The sequence below is a fragment of the Nelumbo lutea genome, chromosome 8 (assembly GCF_056320005.1).
Source record: "Nelumbo lutea isolate HS-2025 chromosome 8, American lotus-T2T, whole genome shotgun sequence".
Lineage (NCBI taxonomy): Eukaryota > Viridiplantae > Streptophyta > Magnoliopsida > Proteales > Nelumbonaceae > Nelumbo > Nelumbo lutea.
This window is the reverse complement of record NC_142691.1, coordinates 54020015-54039964: the sequence shown is the minus strand read 5'-3', so window position 1 is coordinate 54039964 and position 19950 is coordinate 54020015. Positions and strand designations below refer to the sequence as shown.

The window sequence follows — 19950 nt, the reverse complement described above, 5'->3', positions numbered from 1 at the left end:
ATAAATTCTTAGGGCCCGTACATTTCCTCTTAACTCTTATCTCTTAAGAGGAATCATTCAACTTTAAGAGAAAAATGATTATTCATTTCCTCTTATCTTTTATCTCTTAAAGTGCAATCATACAACTTTTTGTTTTCCAATAATACCCCAAAAAGACAAACAAAAACTATCATATATGAGGTCAAAACGAATATTTAATAATTTTTAGAATTCAGGATTCAGAACAACATTCTCTTCATTCGGAGTTTATAGGAAAAAAAGTTCACCAATAACAATATACATCTTAATGCAATTATTACATTTTCAGATAACAAACGAACATGCCCTTAATCTATGCTATACCTGTACCTGATAGCAATGAGAAACCTATGACTAGAGATTGAAGACTCTAAGCAACTTATAAAACTTTTCAAAAATGGGGCACAAAATGAGAAGCCGATCATATCCATATTGGCTCATAGGATTGCAATGCAATTTAGTCTAACAAACTTGTGATGAGACTTATGGAGAGGACTTCTCAAATCCCTTGAAAGAGAACTACAAGTGACTTTGAAAGAGTTGTGCCGTGATAGCTACAAATTTTCTTTTAACTATTAGCTCTGTTAGTATGTTTTTCTTCTTTTTCCTTTTTTACCTTCCTTTGTTTCTAATAAAGGAGAAAAATACAAACATCTACCGTACGTTTGTAGGATCATGCTTCTTTTGATTAAATATGCTACATTGTCCAAAGCATCAACGCTTCTTTTGCTTTTCACATATGTATTCATGCAACTAAGCATTTAAAATAAACATTTTTCATGAAAATGCTTAATATTTCTTCATTTAAGTGCAGTGAATGAATTCAGAGTTAGTAGTACATCTTTGATGGAGTTGTATTTGCACACCTAATTGCATTTTTATGAATTTATTGGACAAATTAAAGATCAACATGACTTACTTATCTTTGAATTTATTGGATAGATTCATCATTCAAGTCTAAATATTGAATTAAAGCACTATCTCAATTTTTAGAAATTGATAGAGATTGAAGGGAAGGGGAAGGAGTCACACAGGAGAGAAAAAAAGCTTGAAACAACAATAGTGCTTTCAGAAATCCACATGGCTTTTCATCTTTTAGAGGACCAACAAGAAGAGATCAGATTCAGTGCTCACAAGATTTCTCCCAGTCAATTGCAACCGTGTATTATAGTATTAGAAATATCTCCATACTTGTACATTTTTGTTCATGGAAAGATATTCTTAATGTACAATTGTAATTGGCTGTCAGTACGGTGTGAGCATGGTTTTGTGAGGACTGAATCTAAGTTCCAACAAGAGTAGTACCATCTCTTCATTGCAAGGGTTTTAAAACTGACCCAGATAACGAACCGGTTAGAGGTCTGGTTCTTGGGTCGAACAATTGGCCCATTTTGACAAAAAATAAAAAAATAAAAAATGGTTGAAACCGTTAAACGGTTCAAACACCCAAATCAGCGATTTATTGATCAAATCAACATTTTTTTTGGCAAAAATCCAAATTTTAGTGAAAAACAGATTATAATGATTCTGTACGGATAAAAAGAATGTTTCCATTAGGCTTAGGCTTAGTGTTTTTTGTTCATTTTAGGGCTATTACTTATTTGATTCGGAATTCATTTTTCCTCCACAAAAGTTTTTGTCTCTCAATATATTATGTACTATGATTCAGTTTTTCTAGTGATTGGCAGAGAATGCATTTGTCTTGATAATGGTAACAAACAGATTCCAAGGCATGAATTAAAATAAAATACATTCTAGCATTTGCGCTCGGGGCTTATTAATTAAAACTTAAAAGCTGAGGAGATGTTAATGGCAATTAAAGTCGGTCCCACCGACCGGATGAATGGTCTAACCACGTGTAGGGTTGGAATTAGGTAAGACCACAGGAGGAAAAGGTTAAACCACAACAAAATAGCAGAGATATGCAGTGATCGATACTTTCAAGCCACACTATGTCAGTATCTCGTTCTAAACCCGGAACATCGTGGACCGTCGATCGTCTCTTATCCGGACTTCTTCCCATCAATCAAAACCTTGCTATGCAGTACATTAACTGAATTGAAAGAGTCGCAGAGATGAATTGAAATAAAGCGGTGAGAAGATCCTCGTCCGACTCCTAACAAGATAGATAGATAGAGAGATAGAGAGCCTTAAGTCCTCTATTTAACCAGGTAAGCTCTCTCTTGTATCTATTATATATTTTACAATTTCCTTCTTTCTCTTGCTTTTTGATTCCCGTGGGAACTTTTGATTTATATTGCAAAACCCTAGAAATAAAGGCTAACCAACGAAAGAAAAAATGAAAAATGAATAGATTGTTTAAGGAGTTCCGTAGTTTCAGTTTTATATTCCTCGTGTGTTTTTTTATCCCTCTCTAATCTGAACTAGCGGAGCTTATCGATTTTATATATAATTTCTTTTTCTCTCAACCCAACTCGTGTTTATTTTTGGAATTATTAACCGTTTGCTTGAGGATTGGGTCTGTAGGTCCTGAGATTGTTTTTTCTGATTCTGGTGATTTTAGGGTTTGAGGCGATAACCGAAGAATAATAATGGAAACTGGGGTTGCAATCGCCAATAGATCTCAGCTTGCAGAAACAAAGGCAGTGGAAGATGGGGTTTCTCAGCCGAGAGTAGGAGAGAGGGCTGGTCGCGGGTACCATCAACCCAAGGATTCTGAAGGGGATGATTTTTTTGTGGAAGCGATGGATGAGCATCTTGATGACGCCCATGCCGTATATGAGACACCAAAGGCTGGTTTGGAGCAAGTTGTTGTTAATGGGGATCGGAGTGTAGTGAGGCTTCGAATTTTTGATCGTTTTGAAGCTAATGAAATCTCTAATGGAGGCCATGAGGCTGACAAGTTTGAAGAGGCGATCGACCTTCCTAGTGAAGCTCGGACTCGGACCCCCAAAGAGGAAGAACTGGTTGTTACCGAAACGATAGAAGATTTGGTTGCCCCGGAGCTTCTTGATGATGCTAAGCTTTCTGCTGATGTGGTAGATAATCGGATGGAATTTATATCAGAAGAATCTGTTAGGTTGGAGGGTGCTGGCATGGCTAATAATGCAGAAGCAGATGTGGATAAGGTGTCTGTAGCTGATGCTGACGGTAATGACAGAGAAAGTAAATTACTGAGGAACCAAGAAGAGGTGGATGGGAGGACCTTAGCACCTCTCGTGAAGCCCCATACTGAAAATTTGGCTGAGTTGAGTTTGGAGGAAACTCCAGTTCAGGAAAATGGTGATGTTGTCCATGTGGAGTCAGGTGCGGTTGAGTCTTCTCAACTAAATGATTCTAATGAGAGCAAGCACCCGGAGGACTCTTCGACTAACCACATAACTTTTCTGAAAGATAAGGTGGACTGTCCAGAACCGGTAATTCTAGCTCCTGTAGAACCTAGAAAGGATGAGGGGGATGGTCCAGAACCAGCAATTACAGCTCCTGTAGAAGCTTGCAAGGATGAGGGTGATGGTCTAGAACCAGCAATTCCAGCTCCTGTAGAAGCTTGCAAGGATGAGGGGGGTGGTCCAGAACCAGCAATTCCTGTTCCTGTAGCTTGCAAGGATGAGGTGGATGGTCCAAAACTAGCAATTTCAGCTCCTGTAGAAGCTTGCAAGGATGGGGGGGATGGTCCAGAACCAGCAATTCCAGCTCCTGTAGCTTGCAAGGATGAGATGGGTGGTCCAAAACTAGCAATTCCAGCTCCTGTAGAAGCTTGTAAGGATGAGGGGGATGGTCCAGAACCAGCAATTCCAGCTCCTGTAGAAGCTTGCAAGGATGAGGTGGATGGTCCAAAACCAGCAATTCCATCTCCTGTAGAAGCTTGCACGGATGAGGTGGACGGTCCAAAACAAGCAATTCCTGCTCCTGTAGAAGCTTGGAAGGATGAGGTGGACGGTCCAAAACAAGCAATTCCAGCTCCTGTAGAAGCTTGCAAGGATGAGGTGGACGGTCCAAAGCTAGCAATTCCAGCTCCTGTTGAAGCTTGCAAGGATGAGGTGGACGGTCCAAAACTAGCAATTCCAGCTCCTGTAGAAGCTTGCAAGGATGAGGGGGATGGTCCAGAACCAACAATTTCAGCTCCTGTAGAAGCTTGCAAGGATGAGGTGGACGGTCAAGAGAGAGCAATTCCATCTCCCGTAGAAGCTTGCAAGGATGAGGGGAATGGTCCAGAACCAGCAATTCCAGCTCCCGTAGAAGTTTGCAAGGATGAGGTGGACAGTGCGGAACCAGTAACCCCAGCTCCTGTAGAATCTTGCAAGGATGAGGTCGACAGTCCAGAATTTGTAACTCCACAAATACCAGAAGCTTCTATTTCTGAAATTAACGAGAAGATTAATGCTTATACTGCTGAATCAGATGAGACAGCTTCTCAAGATTCTGGGCCTCAGTCTGTTGATAGAAGTATGGAAAACTATGATAATCCTGATGTTGAAGAGCCTGAGGATCAGAAATCAAAAGATCTGGGAGAGGAACAGAAGTTGGGAGGGAACAGAGAACCAGAAATCCAGTCCTCATCTCCTACTCTGCCTGCTTCTCCTGCTCGTCCAGCAGGCCTTGGAGGTGCTGCCCCATTGTTGGAACCTGCTCCACGCACACTGCAACAGCCTCGGGTGAATGGATCTGTACCTCAGCATCAAGCTCAACTTGTTGAAGACCCCATGAATGGTGAAACTGAGGAGAATGATGAGACTCGCGAAAAGCTACAGATGATCCGGGTGAAATTTTTACGACTTGCTTACAGGCTTGGGCAGACTCCCCATAATGTTGTTGTAGCTCAGGTTTTATACAGGCTAGGATTAGCTGAACAGCTTCGAGGGAGAAACACTAGTCGGGCAGGTGCTTTTAGTTTTGACCGAGCAAGTGCTATGGCAGAGCAGCTTGAGGCGGCTGGGCAGGAACCTCTTGACTTCTCATGCACCATTATGGTTCTTGGTAAGACTGGAGTTGGTAAAAGTGCAACTATCAATTCTATATTTGATGAGGTAAAGTTCAAAACTGATGCGTTCCAAATGAGCACAAAGAAGGTCCAGGACGTGGTGGGAACAGTTCAAGGGATCAAGGTTAGGGTGATTGATACACCGGGTCTCTTACCTTCCTGGTCAGATCAACAGCACAATGAGAAGATCCTGCATTCTGTCAAGCGTTTCATCAAGAAGACCCCTCCAGATATTGTTTTGTATCTTGACAGGTTAGATATGCAAAGCAGGGACTTTGGTGATATGCCATTATTGCGTACAATCACGGAGATATTTGGACCATCTATTTGGTTTAATGCAATTGTGGTTCTGACCCATGCAGCCTCTGCTCCGCCTGATGGTCCAAATGGTACTGCATCAAGTTATGAGATGTTTGTGACCCAGCGTTCACATGTGGTTCAGCAAGCAATTCGCCAGGCAGCAGGGGACATGCGTCTTATGAATCCTGTTTCATTAGTGGAGAATCATTCTGCCTGCAGAACAAACAGGGCAGGGCAGAGAGTCTTGCCAAATGGGCAGGTTTGGAAACCTCATCTATTACTGCTTTCCTTTGCTTCAAAGATTTTAGCTGAGGCAAACACACTCTTAAAGCTACAAGATAGTCCACCTGGAAAGCCTTTTGCAACACGTTCACGGGTACTCCCTTTGCCACACCTTTTATCATCTCTTCTTCAATCAAGGCCCCAGCTGAAATTGCCAGAAGAACAGTTCGGTGATGATGATGATACATTGGATGAGGACTTGGATGAGACAACAGACTCAGATGAAGAGTCAGATTATGATGAATTGCCACCATTTAAGCGCCTGACCAAGGCTCAACTTGAAAACTTGAGTAAAGCCCAAAAAAAGGCATATTTTGATGAACTAGAATACAGAGAAAAGCTTTTTATAAAAAAACAATTGAAGGAGGAGAGGAAGCGGCGGAAACTATTGAAGAAAATGGCTGTGTCTGCTAAGGATTTGCCAAATGACTATAATGAGAACACGGAAGAAGAAAGTGGTGGCGCTGCATCTGTGCCGGTTCCCATGCCAGATCTGGCTTTGCCAACTTCATTTGATTCAGACAATCCCACGCACCGCTACCGCTACCTGGATTCCTCTAACCAGTGGCTTGTGAGGCCCGTTTTTGAAACTCATGGTTGGGATCATGATGTTGGTTATGAGGGTATAAATGTGGAAAGATTATTTGCGGTTAAAGATAAGATACCTTTGTCCTTTTCTGGTCAGGTTACAAAGGATAAAAAGGAGTCTAATCTCCAAATGGAACTGGCCAGTTCCATCAAGCATGGTGAAGGTAAGGCAACTTCCTTAGGCTTTGACACACAGACTGTTGGAAAGGACATGTTTTATACTTTGCGCGGTGAAACGAGATTTAGTAACTTTAGACACAATAAAATGGTGGCTGGACTTTCGGTTGCTCTTTTGGGTGAGGCCTTTACAGCTGGACTGAAGCTTGAAGACAAATTGGTTGTTAACAAAAGATTCCGGTTGGTTATCTCTGGGGGTGCTATGACTGGTCGTGGTGATGTGGCATATGGTGGCAATCTGGAAGCTACCTTGAGAGATAAGGATTATCCTCTTGGTCGCACTCTATCAACTCTTGGTCTCTCTATCATGGATTGGCGTGGAGATCTTGCAATCGGATGTAATGTACAATCTCAGTTCCCTATAGGACGGTATACAAACATGATTGCTCGGGCCAATTTGAACAACAAGGGGGCTGGCCAAGTCAGTATTCGCTTGAATAGCTCAGAACAGCTCCAAATTGCTTTGATTGGCCTTGTGCCCTTATTCAAAAAGCTTCTTGGTTATTCTGAACAAATACAGTTTGGACAATGAGGAGCAACATATATCAGCTGCTATGCAGTATTAGGAAATAACTTCTGCAGTGGCATTTCTTTCTGCTCAGCATCAAATGTGAGTAAGCATAAGCTGCTGATTTGTCTTTCTTAACACCCCAAAGATGTTTTTTGTCCTTTGTAATTAGTTGTGTCTTTACATGGAATTTCCATGGCAATTTATCTCTAGTAGAGGTTAATTTGCTAATGCGTTTTTTATTATTTTATTATTTTTTTGTGTCAATTGGTATCTCTTAGGCATTTGGATGGGTGCAATAATTGTTTTTTCTAATGTTAGGTTGCCCATCTCCCGAAGAAAGGGGAAAGGAACATTTTGGCAATACATTGTTGATTTTTCTATGACCTACCTTTTCATTCAATATACAATTAGTTACCTAATACTTTTAAAAGAACTAATGTGACATTTTCATATATTCTAACCTGTATTGTTTGTTTTTTTGAAAAAAAGGTAACTTTCATTTAAAAGGAAAAGGGAAATGAGGAGATGAACAAACAGGGCTTCCAAACTAAAAATGTAATTCCCACTCAAGATATAGGATAAGAATTTGCATTATACAATGCAATTTCCTTCTCACCCTATTTAGCTAAACCATCTGCAGAAAATTTAAACTCCCGGGGATCCTTCAGAAGCTGCATTGCATAAAATCTGAGATGTCATAAATTTATCACAAGAAATGAGCTAGCATCCAAGGACCTGTACTTTTCTTTTTAGCCCATCCAATGTGAATGGTGGTTCTAGAATTACCCTCAACTAACACAGGATCAACCTGCAGGGATTTAGCTGACTGAAGACCCACCAACAGAGCTTCAACCTCTGCCTCCGAACTATGAAGCATCTTGAGCAGAAACAGGGCCATTAAAAACCCAAGAAATGTTCCCATAAGAATTGTAATCCAACCAGTTTGGCACCTCAATTTAGGAAGATTGTGCTCTAGTAATTAACTAACTATTATGAATTGTTGCAACTCAATTCAGTTTAAAGATTATGATTTAACTCACCAATAAAAGAAATCATATCAGTTTAAACAGAAGAGTATTGCAATATCACAGTAAGGGAACATTTTGCAACCATGCAATACATATACTGTATTATTTATATTTAACTGTTATAGTTATATCATGTTAATGAGTTGACATAAAAAGTATTATTTATATTTAACTGTTATAGTTATATCATGTTAATGAGTTGATGGTTGGACCAGTTATAATGATAATATAACCGAATATTCTGGGGGACTGTATTGTGTTATATACTAGTATAACATCAGATATTATTAGAGTTATAGCCATCATCTAATAGTGTTATTTTAATGTCATAACAGAACTGATATTGATTAGTCTAGTCATCATCCTCCTCCTCTAAGCCTTGTCCCAACTATATAGGGTTGGCTGCATGAATCCTGTTTTGCCATTCCATTCTGTTCGGTGCCATAACTATCATTCAAATTATGGGCACTTAAATCTTTTTTTGTCTTCCACCAAAGTCCTTTTTGGTCTGCCTGTAGCTCTTCTTGAATCCCTTCAACTTGTAATAGATACTTTATCTAATAGGTGGTGTTGTTGTAGATAGTCTTCTATGTATGTGACTAAACCATCTTAATCTACTTTCTCATTTTGTCACCAATTGGAGCCACTCCTAGGTTCCTTTGTATGATTTCATTTCTAACCCTGCACTTTAAAGTTCTTTTTTTTTTTTTATTAGGAAATGATAACTTTCATTAGAGAATTGACAAGATTATAGACTTGCCACCCACAAAATGGACGGAAAAAAAACAAAAACTTACAAACAAGCCCAAAACAAAGCCTCCCTAGTAACTCCTTGCTTAGCTAAAGTGTCAGCCATTCCATTTGCTGACCTTCTTACCCATTTAAAATGCACCCCAATCTCCCTTGCTAAGCTAATAATCTCTCTTAGAGGCTGTCTAAGAGACCAAACTCCCAAGTTTCCAGATTGCATCCACCCTATTTTTTTTTATAGGAAACGGTAACTTTCATTAGAGAATTGAAAAGAGTACAGGCTTACCACCCACAAAATGGATGGAAAAAGAAAATCAAAAACTTACAAACAGGCTCAAAACAAAGCCTCCCTAGTAACTCCTTGCTTAGCTAAAGTGTCAGCCATTCCATTTGCTGACCTTCTTACCCATTTAAAATGCACCCCGATCTCCCTTGCTAAGCTAATAATCTTTTTTAGAGGCTGTCTAAGAGACCACACTCCCAGGTTTCTAGATTGCATCCACCCTATTACCAGCTTGGAGTCTCCTTCCACTTCTAATTGCTGCATTTCCCATTGTTTCGCCAGTCTCAAACCTTGAAGTAAGCTCATTACTTCTGCCCTTAATGAATCTCCCACCCCAATTGGGCCCAAGTAAAGGGCCAAGACTTTTCCTTCCTCATTTCTGAACACACCCCAACTCCCGACTAACCTAGATTACCCAAGGAGCTTCCATCAAAGTTTAGCTTCACCCTGAACTAAGGCGGTGCTACCCAACTTTCTTGTACCACAGGGGAGTAAGGAGAGGATACATCTAGCACTCCAATTTCTAGTTAAGTCAGCTGAGGAGAAGTCCTTGAAGAGATGATGTACTTTCAGCCAATGCATAACCTTGATGGTGACAACCTCAACAAGCGCTTGCTTGGATTTTTCTTGCCCTAGGAAGATCCTATTGTTTCTCTCTTCCCAAATTGACCATAGGATGGCTGCTCTTGTTATTCTCCACATTACCTTGCCTCTTTTCCTTGGTTGTCAGAAGAAACTAGAGTAAAAAAGGTTCAGCACACTCGGGGGGGGGGGGAGGGATTCCATTTGCAACCAAACAAATAAGAGAACCAATCCCACAAATAAGAAGCAAAAGGACAAGAAATCAAAAGTTTAGTCACCATCTCACCATTTCTTAAGTAAAGGTAATAGACATGTAGGGAAGGCACCAGTCTGGCCTTTTTCTTTGAAGTATATCCATAGTATTGATCTTTTGAAAAGCCACTTCCCAACAAAAAGTCCTAACCTTTGGCGGCATAGGAGAATGCTAAACTTCTTTAGTAGGGAAGGAGACAAACACAATAGAAGACTGAGCTAAGGTGTTGAAAAAAGATGAACAAGAGAAATTTTCTGAAGAAGACTCTTTCCAAATTCTATTGTTTGGGCAAGAAAGATCTAGGAAAACTGGACTTAGTGCAGTGAATAACTCATCTACAAAAGCCAATTCTGAATTCTGCAACCCTCTTCTCAAACCCAAATCCCAAGTCCCCTCAGATACACGAAGTGAGGAGATGGTTTTGAATTTATTTAGGGAAAGAGAATACATTACTGAGAATCTATCCTTTAGGGGGGTGTTCCCAAGCCAAAGGTCCTTCCAAAACAGAATTTTATTACCTGAGCACACATCAAATATGACGAAAGGCTGGAAGGAAGGCAAGACTCCAACAATTGCTTTCCAAGGGGAGGAGTGAGAAGCCCTAGGGTCGACGCCAGCATCCCATCCATTAGTTGCCATCCTGTGAATACTTTTCACCTCCAAGTGCCACAAACTGTCTTGCTCCAAAGGAAATCTCCACAACCACTTTCCTAACAAAGCTACATTTTTTAATCTGATATTGCCAATGCCTAGAGGCCCTAGACCCCCTGCTTCCTTTTTTCTAGAAACTACTTCCACTTCACTAAATGGTCCTTTTTTGAGTCACCCGGTTCCCATAGAAAGTTTCTCATGAGCTTTTTCTAACTTATTGGCAACCTTGGCAGGAAGCTTAAAGGTAGATAGAAAATACACCCGAAGGTTGGTCAGAGTGGATTTGATTAAAGTGATTCTACCTCCTAGCGAGATATAGTTTCTCTTCCACCCTGCTAGCTTCTTAGTGAATCTTTCCAAAACTGGGTACCAAAAGCTTTCTGTTCTAGGATTCTCCCCAGGCGCAGACCTAAATATACCAGAGGCCAACCACTTACCTCGCAACCTAAAGCCCTAGCCACCAAATGCACCTCATCTTCCTGTAAATTCACTCCCGCTACACAACTCTTGTTCCAATTGAAGGGATGAGAGATCCATCATATGGATGGCCGAACCCTGTAGGAAGGTTGGGCGAAATTTCAAAAATTTATCTCCCATGTGGGAATCACATTCCCTATTTTAGAAAACTATATTTTCAAGGATCAATCTTGAAACCAAACCAGACCAGATCTGAAACCAAAAGGTAGGAGAGGGATATACCTGATACAGAGTAGTAGTAACTCCCAATGAAGGTGTTCATGCCCAAGGAGAATACCAAAGATTGCTCCCACTGAAGATGACACAGCGTAGGGTGGAGCAGAATTAGTAGGATGATTTTTCAGCAAGATCTGAATTCTTTAGCAAGAATTTGATGGAGGGCAGGTGAGCACGACTTTAGATTACATTTTCTTCCAAAAGGTAATATCAAGAACTGTTCTTGATCGCTCCTATAGGTGGAGATCGAACTGGTAGAGGTGGCAAGAGCAGGAAAGGGTAGAAATCAGAAGTAGTCGAACAACAAGATTTCCTTTCTTGTAATTTGCGAACCAGATGATCTGTCTTGTTTTCTATGTGTTGAGGTTCACCCCTTGCTGCTCTATTTATAACTTTTAAAGAGAGGTTCTCCTAATCCCATTAGGAGTTTCCTAATCCAAATCTTGTATTTGGATCTGGACTCTCTTTAAGAGATAAGGATAATCCCTTATCTGTAGAAAGATCAGCCCTCCTAATCTAATTAGGAGTTTCCTAATCCAAATCTTGATTTGGATCTGGTTTCTCTGAGTGGATAGGGATAATTCCTTATCCTATCTGCTGATCTAAATCCCAGAACTGCCCTCTTTTAATTAATCTCATTAAGTCAGTTCGAATTGGGCTTTAGGCCCATTAAGTCCATCTGCTCACTTACCCTCCTTACTGCTGCCCAGTTGGATATCCTTGTATGCCGTGGGACTCAAACATTGATCTACACATCAACCACATGGGTTCAACCTAGCCTTTGTTACAAGGCCTAACCGAATTCACTGTAAGAGACAGTGAACCCCTGAGTCCATCACCATTGGCTCTTAATGGGCCCAACATTTACATTAAATGGTCCATGGGTCAAACCACCTTCTAAAAACCCAAGCACTATGGGCAGATGCAAGATTAGCCCATCAGGTATTACCCTCAATGGTCTTACACTTAACCTCTCAGCCCATAATGATCAAACACTGCCCGACAAGAGAAGACCTCTCCCTCGGCTGCAAGGTATAGTGCTGCACTCTCTACTCATATGGATCCCAGGAATTAAAACCTTTTGCAAACATTTTGAAACCATAATATGTATATGTATATCTCTTTATAAATATATTTTGCAAAACAAATTTCAATGGTTGAAATTGACTGCTGGCATATTTTGTTTCCATCAGAGAGAGTGCATCCCCGATCATTCACTTTGTCCGACAAAGGGGCTGATCCTGTCATTAGATCACCCACTCAAATGAATTCTTGGACTGCCCCAACATACCCAGGTTTTGACCCCCTCTAAGGATCTCACTGATTGGCATATAAAGGATAGCCCAATCCAACATCTAGTGTAGTATCATAATCGAGTCTAGGAGTCAGGTGTAACATTCTAGTTTTGCCCATCTATCTCCAAGGTCCAGGGCAATACTGGAATTTTGGTCTGATTCAGGGTTTCAAGAAAACCCACACTACATGTACCTTAGGTTTCACCCTGGTAGCTGAGACAAGCCACCCCAACCAACTTGGCGGCACATTAGTGTCAGCCTTGGCAGGATAAATCTCCCCAGATCTATCCAACGACTGTGAAGATCTAAACTAACACGGGTCTCATAAGTGTCCAATTTAAGGGTATTACACATAAATACACCGTAATAACATGAATCAAATATGTACTTTATTCATTTACATTAAATGTCATAATGTACATCATTCTGATTGGAGCTAAGGGTATACACTATCTAACACCAATTGATTTTCAGATTGGAGACTCAAAATTCATCACTACCAATCTCAAATTATCCATCTCCTCAATTTCCCCTTCACAAAAGATAATGATATCATCCACAAATTGTAGGTGAGTGAGAATCACTTGTTGCCTCCAAACTCTCCAACCTTTTAGTTGATTTCTTGAATCATCCCTAGAAATCAAGACACTTAGGACATCCACTACTAAGGTGAAGAGGAAAACTGACAAAGGGTCTCCTTGTCTAAAGCCCCTCTTTGCAGGAAAGAAGTCTCTAGCTACTCCATTCACTAAGATTGAGAAGTGACAAGAGGTAATACAACCCTTCATCCACTTACACCATCTCTCCCCAAAGCCTTTATTCCTCAACACTTCTAGCAAGAAATCCCAATCCACCAAATCATAAGCCTTTTCTAGGTCAAGTTTATAAATCCGACCATTTTCTCCTTTTTTTTTTTTTTGTAATCCACACTTCCATTGGCTATTAAAATCTGATCGATAATTTGTCTCCCTTTCACAAATCCGACAATTTGATTCGATGAGATTAAGGGAGGACTTTCTTGAGTCTTAGTGCAAGAACTTTAGAAATGATCTTATACAAACTCCCAATCAGGTTGATACGTCTAAAGTCCTTGGGCTGAACTGCAGGCACCTTCTTAGGGATCAAAACTATGAAAGTAGCATTCACACCTGTGTTTATTTTTCCTCTTTCAAAGAATTCCAAGAAAACCTCCACTAGGTCATCACCTAAGATATCCCAACAGTCTTGATAAAAAGCCATAGTGAATCCATCCTAGCCCAGGGCTTTTGATATTTCCATAAAGAAAACTGTCTCCTTTATTTCTTGAACCTCAAACGGTCTTTCCAGGGGTTCCAACCATTCCATTTCTCCAACATGCCACTCAAAGTCGGTTAGAGTCTCTCTTACTCTATTGGGGTTGTCATAAATGGATTTAAAATGCTCCACAAAAGCTTTTGCAATCTCTTCCTCTTTTGCAAGCACTGCCCCATTCCATTCCAAACTTTCAACTATGTTCTTCCTCTTTCTTCCACTTGCCAAACTATGGAAAAATCTTGTATGACCTTCCTTCAACCACTTGCATCTTGATTTTTGTCTTTAGCTTATCTCTTCTTTTCAGAGAATTCCCTCCAAATCCTGTTTTAACTTCCACCTCTCTTCCCTTTTTTCAAGCCTCAATTCTCTCTCTGCCTCAGCAGCATCAAGTTCTTGAATCCTTTTAATAATACCCTCCTTTCTGTTTTCAATTCTACCAAACTCTTCTTTGTTCCATGCTTTGGTTCTGGCTTTTAGCCTTTGTAATTTCTTATAAAATCTATATCTCTTCCATCTAAACACCACTTGATCCTCTTCCCACCATTCTTTCACTTTCTTTTGAAAGTTAGGATGTACCAGCCACATGTTTTCAAATCTGAAAGGGCAAGGCCTTCCTCCTAGTCTTTCTTGAGATAATCTAACTGGACAATGATTTAACGTAGGTCTAGGTAGTGCCCTCATCACCAAACCACCCATACTTCCTCCCAATTTGAAGAGAATAAAAATCTGTCTAATTTACAACCAAGTGGTTCTTCTTGAAAATTAGACCAGGTAAAATCAACTTGCACCAACGACAACTCCCTCAATTCAAAAGAATCCACAAAATAGTTGCCTCATACTTGAGGTGATCCTATGGTTGGGGTTATTTGTTTCAGTGACAAACCTGATGACATTAAAATCCCCTCCCAAGCACCACGGACCCTCCCACAATCCACTTATAGTTGCTAATCCTCCCAAAACTCAACCCTTTCTCTATACGAATTTGGCCCATAAACATTTGTTAAAGCCCATTCTAGTCCATCAACTCTTCTTCTGAATTTCACTGTAACCGTATAGTTACGAATTAATTCTTCTGTACAGTCCAATCCTCATTTTTCCAAATTGTCAAAATTACCCCCTGAGGCCCCCCAAGACTGTGCAAAAGCCCAACTCAGTCCTCTAGCCGACCAAATACTTCTCACCCATCTCCTATCCACCTCTGATAGTTTTGATTCCTAAATCAACACAACATCTGGCTTTTCTTTTCTGAGCATTTCCCTTGTCACTCTTCTCTTCTTGGAACTCCCCAATACTTCTCACCTTTCTTTCTCTCTCACTTTTTCTTATTTCTTTTATCAGTTTTGTATCAGATTTGAAGGACAGACTCACATCTGACATTAATCCACGCCATAGTGTTTTAAGGCATGTCTCAGTTCAGTCCACACTATAGTGTGGATTATTAACTGGGCTACGGTGGATGCAATCAATTTTCTATACTTCTATAGTTTTATAATAAATTGCTAAGGTACTTAATTCAAAGTTTTGTTTGACAAAGTAAACACGCTGTCCACGGCTCCATGCCACAATATTAGAATGCTTTGAGAGGTTGTGGTGTGTTTCAACCATGCCATGGTGGTGTCCAATAGACTAAAATGATCCACGTTTCATTGAGCCAAAGTACCGAATGTAGCTTAAAATTGTCACATGCTGTCCCATTCACCAAAATAGAGAACAAAGGGGTGGTAGTGCAAACCTTCATCTAGTTTCTCCATTTAGAGCCAAAATTTGTCCATCTAATAACATAATCTAAAAAGTTCCAGTTTACCTTATCGTGGCCTTTTCTAAATCCACCTTACACATCTAACCAACTGCCCTTCCACTCAGTCTAGAGTCAATCAGCTCATTTGCTACCAAAATCCCATCCACCATTAGTCTTCCTTTTATAAAAGTACCTCGACATTTAGAAATGATGCCACCCAAGACATTTTTCAACCTTCTTGCCAACACCTTGACAATAACTTTATGTATGCTTCCAATGAGACTAATTGGCCTGCAGTCCTTTAATTCTACCACCCTCTTTTCTTAGAGATGAGTGATGTACGGTGAATTTAAACTTTTCTCCAAAGCTGCTGAAGAGTGAAACCAGCTGCTTGGTAAGGTCTCCTGCTGGTCATAGCAAAGACTTGGGATCGAATCCCGCCTGCACCTGGGTTGGGGGATAGGCTACCCGCCCCGTTGTGTATCCCTTCAAAAGCAATAAAAAAAATCAAAATTCTTCCCAATTTTCATAATATTCCCAATCCCCCCCCCCTAAGCCAACAATGTTTATAAAAGGCCATAGTGAAGTTGTCTGTGCCCGATGTATTATCTCCTTCCATTTTCATAATTGCCTCCCTTACCTCCTCTTCTCTTCCTTGAATGCCTTTTCTAGCTCTCTTGCATGTTCTTCTGAAATGCCATCAAACTCAAAGCCATCCATTTTGGGTCTCTATTTCCACTCTTCCATGTATAAGTTAGCATAATACTCCACTTTATGCCTTTTTATCCTATTTTCTTCCTTAACTTCTCACACTCAACCTCTTGATGGAATTTTCCTTTCTAGCACTTGCTGTCCTGCGGAAAAAACTTGGTGTTATTATCTCCTTCTTTAAGACATAAGCATTTGGACCTTTTCTGCCACTTCAATTCCTCTTGATACGCAACCTTATCAGACTCCAATTTGGCTGCTAATCTTCTTCTTTTTTCCTTTTGTGATATCTGACCCTCCTCTTCTGCTCTATCTATTTCAGCAATAGTATCCAAACATTTCCTTTTTTTTTTCCTGTTCCAACCCTTAAAGAGTACACTCTTCCACTCTTTTATTTATTTCTTTATTTCAAAGCCTTCAACTTTTTGCTGAAAATGTGATTGGCTGAACCTTCCACCTGAGTCTCATCCCACCAACTTCTCATTTCATCCATGAAACCTGATTCTTGCAGTCACAAGTTTTGAAATCTGAAAGGAGAATGCTTATATGGAATCCCATTGGGGTAAGGTCTCAAGAGAGATATTTGGGTACCTTTCCTCTGTTTTTGTAGAAACCACAAAGCGGTACAACTTCAGTACTTAAAACTAGATTGATATTGAAAAGTGCCCTACTTTACCCTTCACTCCAACTGCATCAGCATCTCATATAATAACCATACCACCTACCGTACCTTCAGCTGGCAATGATTCTCAATCACAGTCATGATCCCCACGAATACTTCTATCTTCCATGCACAATCTTCATTCACCCCACAACCCAATTACAAAGCCCACCGCCAGATCCCAAGTTAGTAGGACCTCTACCCGTCCCACATGAATGAAAGAGTCTATTAGGGTCCTTTGTGATATTATTCCCCATACATCTTGCTTTATATAGCCCCATAAAAAAATATCATGGCTGAAAGATAAAACAAACAGTCGATGGAAGTTTCTTGGGAACCATGTTCCCAAAAAGTTCTAGTCAGAACCTATTTCTAACTGTAAATATTCCTATTCAAAATTCCTTCTTGTGTCTTGAATCTCAAAATTCCTATTCAGGTTTTATCTAGTTAAGTCTTTGTAAATATTCCTCCAAATGCCTTGAATTTACTTGTGCTCAAACTTCAGATCCTTTTTTTTAATGTAAATTGTTTTATTAGATCAAGGAAAATTACAAGTACAAGCGTCCCATGGAGAGGCTTGAGCTCTGATCTCTCCAAACAGAACATAAAACAAAATCAAACTACAAATGTGCCCAATACAATTGTTCCCTACTTGCCCCTTGCTTCACAAGATTATCAGCCATAGCATTTGCTGATCTCCCCACCCATTGTATTCTTACAAACAAACTTCTTGTCAGCTACTTTTGATCCCGATTGTACAAAGCTTAATACTAGGTCTGGCTGTTGTATCTTTCTTGGCTATTCATCATTTCAAAAAGGTTATAAAGTCCATGACCAGATATTTGGGAAAAATTTTTATATGGTTATGTGACATTTTAGGAGTCCATGCCTTTTTTCCCTTCTCTAAGGAATGGTACATACGAAATGCAGCTGTGCTATTTTCCCCTCCATATGTCAGTCATTACCTCTGATCTTTTTCTTGTTGTTGTCCTTCCCCAGCCTGGGTCTAAATTGCAAGCAGGAATAGTTGAAGTGCAGAAAGATTTTCAAGTATGCACTAGAAAGAAAGGTTGTGGTTGTTGCAGTAGGGACTTTTTTGATATAGGTAATATCCATACTCTTGAAGCTATTCCTATCTTCATTTGTCCATTACAGGCCTAAAAGAAATGTGTATTTGTACTATGCATCCTATTTCTTTACTTCTTACAATATTTTGCTTACTTCATATCATGTATTTGTTGCTGCTTTGTTGGTGTTTCTATTTGTTTTAGTGTAGAAGTTGTAAAATCTTCCAACATAGGAGGTCATGGTTGAAGAGAGGAATACTGATAAAAAGAAGGTTGAAGAGAGGAAAGCCTTTATCAAGTAATGGTATTTGGGTGGGTTATTTATCAAAAAAAAATGGTGCTTGGGGTGTGGTTGATCTCCCTGTAGAGAAGAAACTAGTGAGTTGCTGGTTGGTATTCATCATCAAATAAAAAGTAGACAGCTTGGTTGAAATGTACTAGGCCATGATGGTTTTTAAGGGGTTCACCATCAAATGTATTGGCTGGATCAATTGCACCACTAAATATTCAGTTGACTAATGGGCCAAAATGACTGGTCATCACTTCACTAAATATTCAGTGATAACATTGCTTTGTTGGGTGTTAGATCTTGTATTCTCATTATTATTTGTTTAATGGCAATTAATGCTTATCCCTTCTACTTTCTTGGGATGTGCATTGATTTTCTGTTTCTTATCTGGCTTCATACCGGCCCTTCATGCTTCACTCATTAATCCATGTGGATAAGGATGCAACTGGTTGGCTTGGTACGGTTCGTCACATGGTACCAAGGTTCAAAGTATCGATAACCCCGATATGGCAGAAGGGTGTATTGGTACTTTGTACCATGTGCATATCGATTTTTTTTTTAGTTTCTTTTTTTTTTTTTGAAAAAGTAGGGAGGGGGTAGGTTTATGCATTATTTTACATTTAAAACAGTGCGTTTTGGGATTGACTTCAGAAAGCCAATACAGTATGCCCGACACCAGGTGTATAGCCAACTAAGGTTATATTTACAAATGTTCCAAAGGCTCAGTTTGGAAGGAGTACAAATACACATATGTAGAGCGCAAAACTTTGTATTTTGTATGGGTTAGGTTTGGTGTGGATTTGCTTCAACTCAAGCTAGGACCTGTTTAAGGCTAGCTTGACAAGATTGGGTTAATGTGGGTTTACAACTTAGACCAGTCCATTGACTTCCCTAAATGCGGACACATCCATTTTGATTTGGTGGGGTGTTTGTCTACATAGACAATTACAAAGTGAAAAGCTTGTGAGCCCTCTGCTTTCTTGTGACAATTACAAAGTTCAGATTTTCTTCATGGTAGATAATAGGTTTCATCTTTCTCCTACATTATGTGCCTGTTCATGTCAAAGGCCAGAAGAAATTTATTAATGCTTACTGTTACCTTGTTACCTTTTTAGACATGTGATTCAATTCGGTTGAGATGCTGGTGCTGCCAAATGACCCCCATGTAGAATCATCTGTTTCGTTCTTGAAATATAATTTCTTGTATTGATATGATTCAGTTTACGATGTTAACAGGTTTATGGGATCATTGTTTGCTCCCTTGGTTCGAGTTTTGAGAGCGGCCACCTTGTGCAAAAGTGCCAAAAGAGTAGGCATGTATCCAGTACATCCTGCCCAACACCCTGGATGGCAAGGACAATGTTGGATCACAATGGCCCTTTTATTAATGTTCAGAATAAATCATACTGAACTAAATGATTTTGTATTTTGGTAAGCGTTTCTGTAGCTGCTATTCTTTCTATATGCTGTTTTCTGGCCTCAATTAACTTGCATGTAGCCCACTAGCACTGACTCGCACCTAGCATTTATGGTTAGTGTGGGGTGTTGCCATTGGTTCCATAGCTAGCTACACAGCCGTCACATTCAGCTAATCTAAATTACTTCAAGTGACTAATAATACCAGTCCATTATGTTTTTACAAACTGTATGAAAAGTTGGGTTCAACTTTCATACTGGAAAGACGTGATATTGGAAAAAACTTACAGCGAACCAACTAGTACCAGGTGATATTAATCAAAATTAACGGGGTTGATTTGATTGGTCAAACCTTTTCCGGTATGGTATCATAAATTTTCCCATGAAGTAGTCTTTTATGCTCGCTGAATTGAAAACTCTCTTGG

The 19950-nt window shown here is 39.8% G+C and overlaps 1 pseudogene across 2 annotated transcripts; it reads left to right on the top strand.

The window, feature by feature from the left end:
- Nucleotides 1-1944: 1944 nt before the first annotated feature.
- LOC148844219 (translocase of chloroplast 120, chloroplastic pseudogene) lies at nt 1945-19592 on the top strand (annotated as a pseudogene). Of its 2 annotated transcripts, XR_016103475.1 has the most exons (4): nt 1945-2189; nt 2543-6917; nt 17753-17858; nt 19346-19592. The product of XR_016103475.1 is annotated as a translocase of chloroplast 120, chloroplastic pseudogene, transcript variant X2 (transcript). The 2 variants fall into 2 exon arrangements; XR_016103474.1 differs by lacking the exon at nt 17753-17858.
- Nucleotides 19593-19950: the final 358 nt, after the last annotated feature.